Raw genomic sequence first — 11,657 nt, 5'->3', positions numbered from 1 at the left:
TTCCTAGGTCCCTCCCAGGTGTCTTAAAAAGTCCTGCTGCTGTCTCTTTGCCTAGCCATTGGCTGCAGGTAACTTTATTGACCAATTTCAGTCCTACAAGTAGGACACTGCAAACAGGTTTTTGGATAACATAATTAGCCTGAGAACACAAGCCGCTACAGTCATGTTCCCACCCTCAACTCTTCCCAGAGCTACGTCCCCTTACCCACCCACCCACCCAACTCCGTGTCCTCTTTTTCTATCAAGACCAGTTTGTGCTGCCCACATGGATGTGTGACCTTCCACTGGCATATAGTCAACTTATCAAAGGCAACACTCTTAGAGAAAAATGACCCCCCCCTCTACCAGCTGCTGAGAGCTGCCTTTAGCTCCTCACCTAGAGGGAGGATTTCATGTGTACCTCCCCTCTCCATGTTGGATTTGGTCTGGCTTGAGCTTGAATGAGGCCTTTTCCATGCTGTCATAACTGCTGTGTGCTTATATGTGCAGCTTTCCTGCTCTGTCCTGATGTATTTAGCTGACATTGTTCTTTGTAACCACCCACTGTCTCCTTACAGCTCTTCCTTTCTCTTCCACAATACTCCCCTAAGCCTGTGTGTGTGTGTGTGTGTGTGTGTGTGTGTGTGTGTGTGTGTGTGTGTGTCGGGGAGGGGTTGCAGTATAAGTAATACATTAAGGCAAAATCAGTCTGAAGTCTTTTACTTTCTGTACCTTGGCTAGTTGTATAGCTCTGTATTAATCACTATTTACTATATAAAGAAGTTTCTCTGATGAAAGTTGATACATTAGTCTACGTGTATAATGATAAGTCATTAGGGCTTGGTTTATTTTTTTATTTTTTAAAAAGATTTATTTATTATATATGAGTACACTGTAGCTGTTTTCAGATACACCAGAAGAGGCTATCAGATCTCATTTACAGATGGTTGTGAGCCACCATGTGGTTGCTGGATTTGAACTCAGGACCTCTGGAAGAGTAGTCAGTGCTCTTAACCATTGAGCTATCTCTCCACTCCAGGGCTCAGTTTAATACCATATCAATTCAGCAGAATATTAGTACTAGGTTTTCTCTTAGAATGTAGAACCTGACTAACTATAGGTTCTTAGTCTGGTAATGGTGCCAGGTATGGCTTTTATCTTGTGGAGTGAGCCTTAAATCCAATCAGAAAGTGACTGGTCATTCTTATGATATCTGTGTCATACTTGTACCAGCTGGCAGGCTAAGTCATTACTGTAGTATGTTCAGTTCACAGTTGGGTAAAATTGATGATTCCTCTTCTTCTCTAGTAATGGACATAACATTTTAACATTTTCTAGCATCTTGAAAGCTAGCCAGCAGAAATAAAGCTTTCAGGTCAGTACCAGCTTGATTTCTTCATGTTTTACTCAAGTATGTGATATTTTTTAACAATAGGGTCTTACTTTCAACTTCTGGAGGGTAACCAAAACTATTTGAAATAGTCTGAGACATTTAGAGTCCACAAGACCCTACAGCCCAACACCTATAAAAGAAGTAACCCACTTATGTTACTGGAATTTTTTAAAATTATTTTTATTTAATTTGGTTTTTGTGGGTATACACACATCTTAGGGTTTTATTGCTATGAAGAGATACCATGAGTAAGGCACCTCTTATAAAGGAAAATATTTAATTGGGGCTGGCTTATATAGTTCATAGGTTTAGTCCATTATTGTCATAGTGGGAAGCATAGCAGCATGCAGGCAGACAGACATGGTACTAGAGAAATAGCTGAGAGTTCTACATCTGGATCCTCAAGCATCAAGAAGAGAGAGTGATATGGGTCCTGGCTTGAGCATCTGAAACCTCTAAGCCCACCTCCAGTGATCGTTACCTCCAACAATGACATACCTATGCCACCAAGACCACACCTCCCAATAGTTGCACTCCCATATGAACCTATGGGGACCATTTTCATTCAAACTACCACAGTGTTCATATGGAGTGCAACTATTGGGGGCTGAGGCCTAGTTGGAGAAGTAGATTATTGGGGGTGATGCCTAGAAATGTTAGGGGTTGGTTCTAATGCTGTCTTAACTCAATTCAGTACCCAAAGGACAACCCTGAGGGTCTCTGCCCCCAGTTGGATTTGGTTGGCAATAAAGAATTGCTATACAGCCAATGGCTGAGCAGGTAGACTGCAGCAAGACCTGGGGATTTGTGTGGGCTAGGAACAAGGGGAGAGGGAAGGGAGAGATTGCCATGACAGGGAAGAAGAAAGACCAGAACTAAAGGCCCACTGAAATGCTGACACGTGAAAATCAGGGAAAGTGGCCCCACTGGCTACTTTCTCAATTGTGTTTGTGTTAGCAGAGATGAAATGTTAGCTTAAAAGCACTGGAGTTTGTGTTTGTTAACAGTGGGAAGGATAAGAACTGTTCAGCCTTTGGGCTCGTCAAGGAAGGCACATTAAAATTAACTGGAGTGTGTGTGTGTGTGTGTGTGTGTGTGTGTGTGTGTGTGTGTGTGTGTGTGTGTGCCTTTCTGATTCACCAGTTGAGGTATCTCCTGGGTGGGTACATGCATTCAACTCACTGAGAGCCAGAGTGGGTTAGCCTATTACCACTATATGGAACAGTGAAATTTGTCTTTGGATCTTTCTTTTCATTTTCTCTGTTTCCTGGCTGCTATAAAGTAAGAAATTTTGCTCAACCACATGCTGTCATTTAAATTCCTTACCAAATTCTTGAAAGCAATTTGCTATTGTCATGGTCACTATTCTATTGTTGTGAAGAGACACAATGACCAACACATCTCTTATAAAAGAAAGCATTTAACTGGGGAGTTGTTTGCAATCTCAGAAGTTTAGTTCATTAATATCATAGCAGGAAGCATAGTGACATGTAAGCAGATGCTGGAGCAGTAAGTAAGAGCTACTTCCTGATACATAGCATGCAGAGACATTGGGCTCCGTATGGGCTCTTGAAATCTCAATGTCAATATTTCCTCCAACAAAGCCACATGTCCTAATTTTTCTGATCCTTTCAAATAGTGCCACACCCTGGTAATTGGAATTAAAATATATGAACCAATGGGTCTTTCTTATTCAAACCACTGCAGTCAACTACAGGATGAAATCTCTGAAATCATAAATGAAAATAAATTTCTCCTTCATTAATGTGATTTTCTTCAGTATATTATCATAGTGATTGAAAGCTGACCAACACAATAGAAAGAAAGGAAAACCAGTGACTAATTTTTAATTTATATCTGGTAATTTATAAGATTCTGTTATAGTTGTGTCATAGTTTGAATAAGAATGCCCCCCAATAGACTCATAGAGTTGAATTCTTGGTCACCAGGAAGTGACACTATTAGGAGGTATGGCCTTGTTAGCATAGGTATGGAATTGTTGGAGATACTGTGTCTCTGGGGGTAGGCTTTGAGGTTTCAGATACTTAAGCTAGGCCCAGTGTCACTCTCGCAGCTGCGTGTGAGTAACTCTAAGTTAACTCTAATATCATGCCTATCTGTATGCAGCCTTGCTTTCAAGCCATGCTCCCTACTAGGCTAATAGACTAACCTCTGAAACTATAAACAAGCCCCAATTAAACATTTTTGCTTGTAAGAGGGAATCCATCCCATATACAGACACCAAATCCAGACACTGTTGTGGATGCCAAGAAGTGCTTGCTGACAGAAGCCTGTTATACCTATCTCCTGAGAAGCTCTGCCAGAGCCTGACAAATACAGAGGCAGATGCTCACAGCCAATCATTGGACTGAGCACAGGATGACCAATGGAGGACTTAGAGAAAGGACTGAGGTACCTGAGAGGTTTTGCAATCCCATAGGAAGACCAACAATATCAACCAACCAGACCCCCAGAGCTCCCAGGGACTAAACCACCAACCAAAGAGTACACGTGAGGGGACCCATGGCTCCAGCTGCATATGTAGCAGAGAATGACCTTGTCTGGCATCAATAGAAGGAGAGACTCTTGGTCCTGTGAAGGCTCAATTCCCCAATGTAGGGGAATGCCAGGGCAGTGAGGTAGGAGTGGGTAGGTGAGAGGGGAACACCCTCATAGAAGCAGGGAGAGGGTGATGAGATAGGGGGCTCCAGAGGGGAAACCTGGAAAGAGGATAACATTTGAAATGTAAATACATAAAATATCCAAAAAAAAAAGAAGAAAAGAAAAAAGAGTTGTTAATCTTCTCTAGAAGTAAGTTCCAACAGATGTGCTAGTGAAGGACCCTAGGGACTTTCACTATCCTTACACCCACCCACCTCAGGTCAAGACTAGGCCAAGTTCCAGCTTCCTGCCTCAGGTCAAGGCTAGAGCAAGTTCCATTCTCCATCCACAGTTCTCTGGAGAAACAGGAACATTTTTGAAAAACTACAGAATGTACTGAATGATAGTCACCTGACCCTCTGGTCTCAGATAGAGTTCGAATTCATGCCATAATCTGCCCATGCTTGCTAGCCAATAGATTCAAAGGTCAATATGGTTTGCCAACAAGTTTAAACTATAACCTTGCTGATATAACCTGTACCCCTAAAAATTACAAAAAGTGCTTGTTATAGCCATTTGGGGTCACCTTCTAGTCGCTTGCCACAAGGGGCTGATTGAGGGTCGACCCCAACTCACCTGAAAATAAACCTCTTGTGTTTGCATCGAAATCCGTTCTCCTGTTTCACTTGGGGGGGTGTTGTCTCCTGGTACTTAAGACTCACTTTGAGTCTTACATTTGGTGCGTGGACCCCAAATGTAAGAAGAGGGCAGACCCCCCCCCCATGAGAACTCAAGAAATGATGGTCTGAGGTACAGCTTGATCCCAGGAACCTTGGTTGTCTATATCCATGTTGCTGTGATGTCTATCTTGTTTTGGCTTGCTTGTGAGTGTCTGTAAGGTTGAAAGAGCCTCTGGTCCTGTGTGGTCAATTGTGGTGGGCAGACGTTGTGACTGTAGGGAGTCCGGAGGACACTTCAGGCCCTCTAGAGGGAGTAGAGAGAACTCCACTCCTTTTAGAACCTGTTAAACTTGATACCTGCAAGTTGCCTGATTACCTGGTTTCTGTGCTGGTCGCAGGGGCAAGCTGTCTGTGTGTTGATTATTTTTCTCTCTGTTCTTGGACTTCAATTATTGTTAGGAGCAGACAGAGTCTTGCTCTGTGCCTGTGGTGGGGGTGAACTGTCTCTGTGTTGATTGTCTTTCTCTGCGTTCTTGAACTTGGACTGACATTATTTGGACATGGGACAGACTGAATCTACTTCATTGAACATCCTAGTTAACCACTGGAGGGAAGTTAGGAAAAAAGAAGAAAACTTGTCAATAGTAGTAAAGAAGGGCAGGTTAGGGGCTGGGGATTTAGCTCAGTGGTAGGCGCTTACCTAGGGAAGGCAAGGCCCTGGGTTCGGTCCCCAGCTCGAAAAAAAAAAGAACAAAAAAAAAAAAAAAAAAAAAAAAGAAGGGCAGGTTAGTTACTCTCTGCTCCTCCAAATGGCCCACCTTCAGAGTAGGGTGGCCACCTGTAGGGACCCTTGATTTTCAGGGGATCGAAGAGTAAAAGAAGGAATTTTTTGATCAGGATTCCTCAGGCATCCAGACCAATTGTCCTATATAATTACCTGGAGGGATCTAGTGGAGGACCCCTCCTCTTGGATAAAAGACTTTTTGTCTCTGAGATTCTCACAGGTCCTGGCCATCAAGGAGAAGAACCCTGTAGAGACCAACAAGTCAGTAAAGAACATCCTCTAGGACCCTTCCACAGTGGATCTGATACTGATGGATCCTCCACCCCCTTATCCCGCTACCATGGCCCCAGTTCCTATAGCCCCTCCTCAAGGATCTCCCTTGAGCCCTCATCTAGTGTCCCTTTACACCCTCTTCCTCTTGCTCCAGTAAGGGGGGAGGGTGGGGAGGGACCCTCAGAACCTGGATAGGCCATGGGGACCCAGAGCAAAAGGGCTACTTCATGTGATACAACAGTGGCCCTCTCCCTCTGAGCTTACAGGCCTATAGATAAGAATTGCAATCGGGCCATGCAATATGTGTATGTGGAGTTTAAGACCCAGGCTAATCCTGTCTCAGTGCTCCAGTACCTGATGTTGGGTGAGTCAGGAGAAGGAATGAAGCCACACATCTCCAGGCTCCTCCACTTTGGGGTGTTGCTTAGTGCCATTCAGCCTGGAACACACTGCTCCTGACAGTTAAGAAGCTGGGCACTAACAATTATCACACAGAACTTAGGAGAGGTAAATTGTGGTAGAGTGACTGACATACTGTGCCTAACCCCTACACTCTGTTGAGTTCTTCACCACCTTCCAGAATTTGGTATAGTCTTAGACTTGAAAAATGCTTCTTCTGCCTAACCTTGGTATCCCAAATTCAAGAATATTTAGTCTTTGAATGGAAAAACCGAGAGGATGGTACCATCAGTCAACTGACATAGACCAGATACTCCACGAGTTTGGCTCAAATGGGCCATCTTGCTGCCCGCTCTAGACTTCAAGTCACCACAGCACAAGTGTCAAATACTGACAGAAGCTGAGGCTACCTGGTTTATAGACAGGAACAGTTTTCTTCATGAAGGTCAGAGATGAGCAGGTGCTACCATGGGACACAGATGTCATCTGGGCTGAACCTCTATCTCCCAGCACATCAGTGCAAAAAGTAAAGCTAATTGCCCTAACTGAAGCCTTGGAACTTGGGGTCAGAAAGAAAATTAACATCTACACAGATAGCAGGTATACCTTTGCCATAGCCTGTGTCTAACGGGCTATATACCAAGAAAGAGGACTGCTCACATAAGGGGGATAAGAAATAAAAAACAAACAGGAAATCTCAGATCTTTTGGATGCCTTGATGAAGCCAGCAACTGTGAGTATTATTCATTGCCCAGGGCATCAGAAAGGAAGAGACTCAGTGGCCTGGGGCAATAACCAGGCAGATCCGGTGGCTGGAGAAGTGGCTATGCAGGAACCTATCCCAGTTATGGGCCTGTAAGAGACACCCGTTGGGAAATGGGATTAAACTAATAGATTGCCTCACTTAGAATATATAGCAGAAGAAAAGGCCCAAATTGCTAGCCACCCCACCAACTATTACTAAAGAGGAGGAAGGACTGGCACACACAAGAGGGGAAAACTATATTCCCCAGGGAACAAGCAAAAGACTCACTTGGCTAAATGCACAAATGGAATCATTTAGGAGATAGGAAGCTCATCCAAGCAGTCAAGGGATGTAGGGTATATGTAATAGACCTTGGGCTTTTAGCCAGAGAGACAGTAAATCAGTGTAAGGTATGTCAGCATGTAAATGCTTATGCAGCTAAGAGCAAACAGGGCAAGAGACCTAGGGGTGAACGATTTGGGGTATATTGGAAGATAGATTTCATAGAAGTCAAGTCAAGAAAATATGGTTACAAATATCTCCTAGTGTTTGTAGATACTTTCTCTGGATGGGTTGAGGCTTTGCCCACCAAGCAGGAAACAGCTATTGTGGCAGCCAAGAAGATATAAGAAAAAAATTTCCCAAGGTTCAGAGTACGCAAGGTAATTGGATTGGACAACAGTCCTGCTTTTGTCTCTAAGGTAAGTCAGGGATTGGAAAAGATATTGGGGACTAATTGGAAGCTCCATTCTGCATACTATCCCCAGAGCTCAGGGCAGGTATAGAGAATGAACAGAACCCTAAAATAGACCATAACTAAATTGACATTGGAAACTGATGCTGACTGGATGGTGGTCTTTCCCTGGCCCTGTTTCTAGGCCAGAACATCCCCTATCATTTTAACCTAACCCCTTTTGAGATCCTGTTTGGTTCCCCAACTCCCTTGGTGTTCACTGGGCCCTCCCTGGAGGTATCCCAACTCACTGATAGGAACCTCTTCTTGAGGCTCCAAGCCCTTTAGTCAATACAAGAAATTTGGCCCAAACTGTCTGCCTTATGCTCCAGGAATGCCAGAGACCCTTCACTGTTTCCAGACTGGTGAGTGGGTCTACATTGGAGACATTGGGCCCAGTTGCTGGAACCCTGGTGGAAGGGACCCTTTCTGGTGCTGTTAACCATTCCCACAGTTCTTAAGGTGAACAGTATTGCAGCCTGGGTGCATGTGTTCCAGGTGAAACCTGCAGTTGCCCTGTTCCCTGGGAACCCCTGCTGTTGTCAAACCTGGACTGTGGTTTCCACTGTAACTAGATATGAGGTCACCTCCCTGATGGCCTCTAAACCCCTCAACAACTGGTGGCCCAACCTCACTTTTGACCTTGCTTTTCCAGCTGGTGGCAGCGCCCATGATGGGAGTACTGGAGGAAACAAACTGTTCATATGGCAAATGAGGGATCTGGGCTGTGGTGGGCTGCCAGGGGAGATAGGATGTGCATTCCCTGCATGGAGGTATTACCTGCTGGGGACCCCCATTTACATTTGCCTTCGAGTTGGAAGAAACCGGACAGAAGTTCACTGATTCAGGGGTCTAGACCAGATCAGTTTTATTGAGCTGCCTGGGGAAATAGGAAAACAGGAGCCACCTACTGGAGCCCTTTCTCCTCTTGGGACTTGATCACAGTAAAAAGGAATTATACTACTGAGGGGCCCTACCAGGGAGACCAATGGTATTGGGATACCTTCTGTACAAACACCACCTTTAACCCAATAATAATCAGATTTACTCAGAAAGGCAAAGAAGCAACCGGATGGCTAAACGGAAAAACTTGGGGACTCAGGTTGTACAAATTGGGGTATAAAGATGACCAAGGTGAGAGAAGGGCCAGCCAAAAGGAAGAGAGAAAGAGCAGAGTTAGGGCTGATTCAAGTCTGGTTTAACTCCTCCCCTTGATTAACTACCCTCATATCCACCTTGGATAAATCCATATCCGGTTTTCCTGCTATTGTTGACCTTTGGACCCTGCGTATAGAACAAGCTTATAGCCTTCATAAAAGAGAGAATAGGTGCAGTACAGCTTATGGTCCTGTGACAACAATATGAGACCCTGAGGACAGGACCTGAAGAATATGAGTTAGTCACCAGAGACCCCTGAGTGTAGCTTCAAGTTTGGAGCTTGTACAAGAAAAAGGGGGGAATGAAAGACCCTAGAGGATTTTGCCAGCCTTACATCTACACAGGTTAAGGCTAGGCCACGTTCCATTCTCTACCCACAGTTCTCAGTAGGAACAGGAACATTCTTGAAAAATTGCAGAATGTACTGAATGATAGTCACCTGACTCTCTGGTCTCAGATAGAGTTCAAATGCATGTTATAATCTGTTCATGCTTGCTAGCCAATAGATTCAAAGGTCAATATGGTTGGCCAACAAGTTTAAACTATAACCTTGCTGATGTAACCTGTACCCCTAAAAAAATATAAAAACTGCTGCTTGTTATAGCCATTTGGGGTCGCCTTCTAGTCACTTGCCACAAGGGGCTGATTAAGGGTTGACCCCAACTCATCTGAAAATAAACCTCTTGCATTTGCATCAAACTCCATTCTCCTGTTTCACCTGGCAGTGGTGGGGGGTGGTGGTATCTCCTGGTAGATAAGACTCACTTTGAGTCCTACATCAGCAGTTGCAAAAGTGAGAATCTTCCTCCTTCCAGTGTCTTTAGGTAGGCCTCCAGCAGAAGGTGTGTGGCCCAGATTAAGGTGTGTACCACCACAACTGGATCTGGGACTTGCTTTGTCCCAGGCTGACCCTGAACTCAGAGATCTCCTTCTCCTAATCTCTTGGGATTAAAGGCATGTACCACTATGCCTGGAGTTAAGTTTTTCTCCACATAGAACTTGTTCTTTCTTAGGCTGGTCTTCAACTCAGAGATCTGCTTGGCTTTGTCTCCTGGGATTAAAGGCGTGTTCCACAATACCTGGACCTAAACAAAGATGGGTGGGATCTTGCCCCAAGGTTATTACTCCCTTAATTCAATTTAATATCCTTGAACACAGGATTCAGCTCCATTTCACTTCCTGGTGCCCTTTTAATACTTGAAATATATATTTCATATTTTTCCTTTCTCAGCTTGCTATGCTTATTTAAAGTACTCTTCATGAGACTTAACCAGAGAACAAAGTCTATTGGGCATTTCAGGGACTTCCTTTGTTAATGCAATTAGTATAAATCTCTTTACCCTAGCCCCAGGCATACTCCAGACAAGGGCAAAATGAAGCCATACTCTTCACCCAAATATTACAGAAATAGTCTGTAGGCCATGTACTGAAATTCTTCTCCACTGAAGCCCCTTGGGCCAGTTCTGCATGCTCAAATCACTCACAGCAACAGTCTTCTATATTCCTACTAGAGTGGCTCATGAAGCTCCACTTAAAATATTCCGCAGTTTATAAACTCTAAAGTCCTCAAACATGCATGCTTCCAAACAAAGGCATGGTCAGAGGCCTATCACAGCAATACCCCACTCCTGGTACCAATTTCTATCTTAGGGTTTTACTGCTGTGAACAGACACCATGACCAAGGCAATTCTTATAAAAACAACATTTAATTGTGGCTGGCTTATGGGATCAGTCCATTATTATCAAGATAGGGGTATGGCAGGGTCCAGGCAGGCATGGTGCAGCAGGAGCTGAGAACATCTTCATCCAAAGGCAAACAGTAAAAGACTAGCTTCCAGTCAGCTAGGAAGAGGACACACCTACTCCAAGGCTACATCTCCAAATAGTACCACTCCCTGGGCCAAACATATTTAAACCACTACAGCTATCATTTTGTTTTCCTTCAAGTTGTGATGTTACTGATTTTGTTATGATGCCAGATAAACAAGGTTATTGGATATTGCACACATGTTCATGCCATACTTTTCAATGTGAGTTAAATAAGCATCTGCTCTTTCTAACTTTACAGCATAAAATATTTTTATGAAGCTGAAAAATAGATAAGAAAGATAGAAACTGTACTGATTTTTGCGGGAAGGGGGCATGAATACCTGGAAATGCTCAAATCTGGAGATTGTTTGGGCAGATTGCATTGTGTAAGGACCATCAGTCCTTACCTGATTAAAAATCTCTCAAATTCTTTATTTTTCATATATGCTATAACATGGATAAGGTTTTTGTTGTTGTAGGACAATGTTTCATGGGTCTATTGATTTTTTGCATATATAAGAAGAATGTTTTTGCTCTTTGTCACCTACTCAATAGTTTTGCATTTTATGCTGGAATCTGTGAAACTCCAATTACCATGAACATGAAAATAGAGAGCAAAATCTCAGACAATTTATGGCTTCCCAGTTAAAAACAATAGTTTGAGCAGTTGTTAAATATTTTGGAAAAGTCGTGTTCTAATTAAAATACTTTTGGTGATACTGAAGCAAAAGAAAACAGCAAAACAAAAATAAAAGAAATGGGAAGCAGGTTGTTATCTTGTCATCTCCTGTAGTTAAAGATCATTGTAAAATATTCCCTGACATTGGAGTAGGGAGCAGTATGTAATAAATTTTAATTATTATGAATAGGAAATCTTTCCTACTTCTCCTTTAATACAACATCTAGTAATTTTGTAAGGAATGATAGAAGAAAATTAGTAGGAAGTAAATATGTACTTTCAAGATAAAGATGGAAATGTAAGAAGAAAATTAGTAGAAGTGAATATATACTGTAGAGTAAAAATGGAAATGTAATTAAGGGGAGTATTTTTCACATTCCTTCTAAACACAAATGCATTAAGGCAATACTAATTGAAGTATCA

Source organism: Rattus rattus, chromosome X, assembly GCF_011064425.1.
Source record: "Rattus rattus isolate New Zealand chromosome X, Rrattus_CSIRO_v1, whole genome shotgun sequence".
Taxonomy (NCBI): domain Eukaryota; kingdom Metazoa; phylum Chordata; class Mammalia; order Rodentia; family Muridae; genus Rattus; species Rattus rattus.
This window is presented reverse-complemented; position numbering follows the sequence as displayed.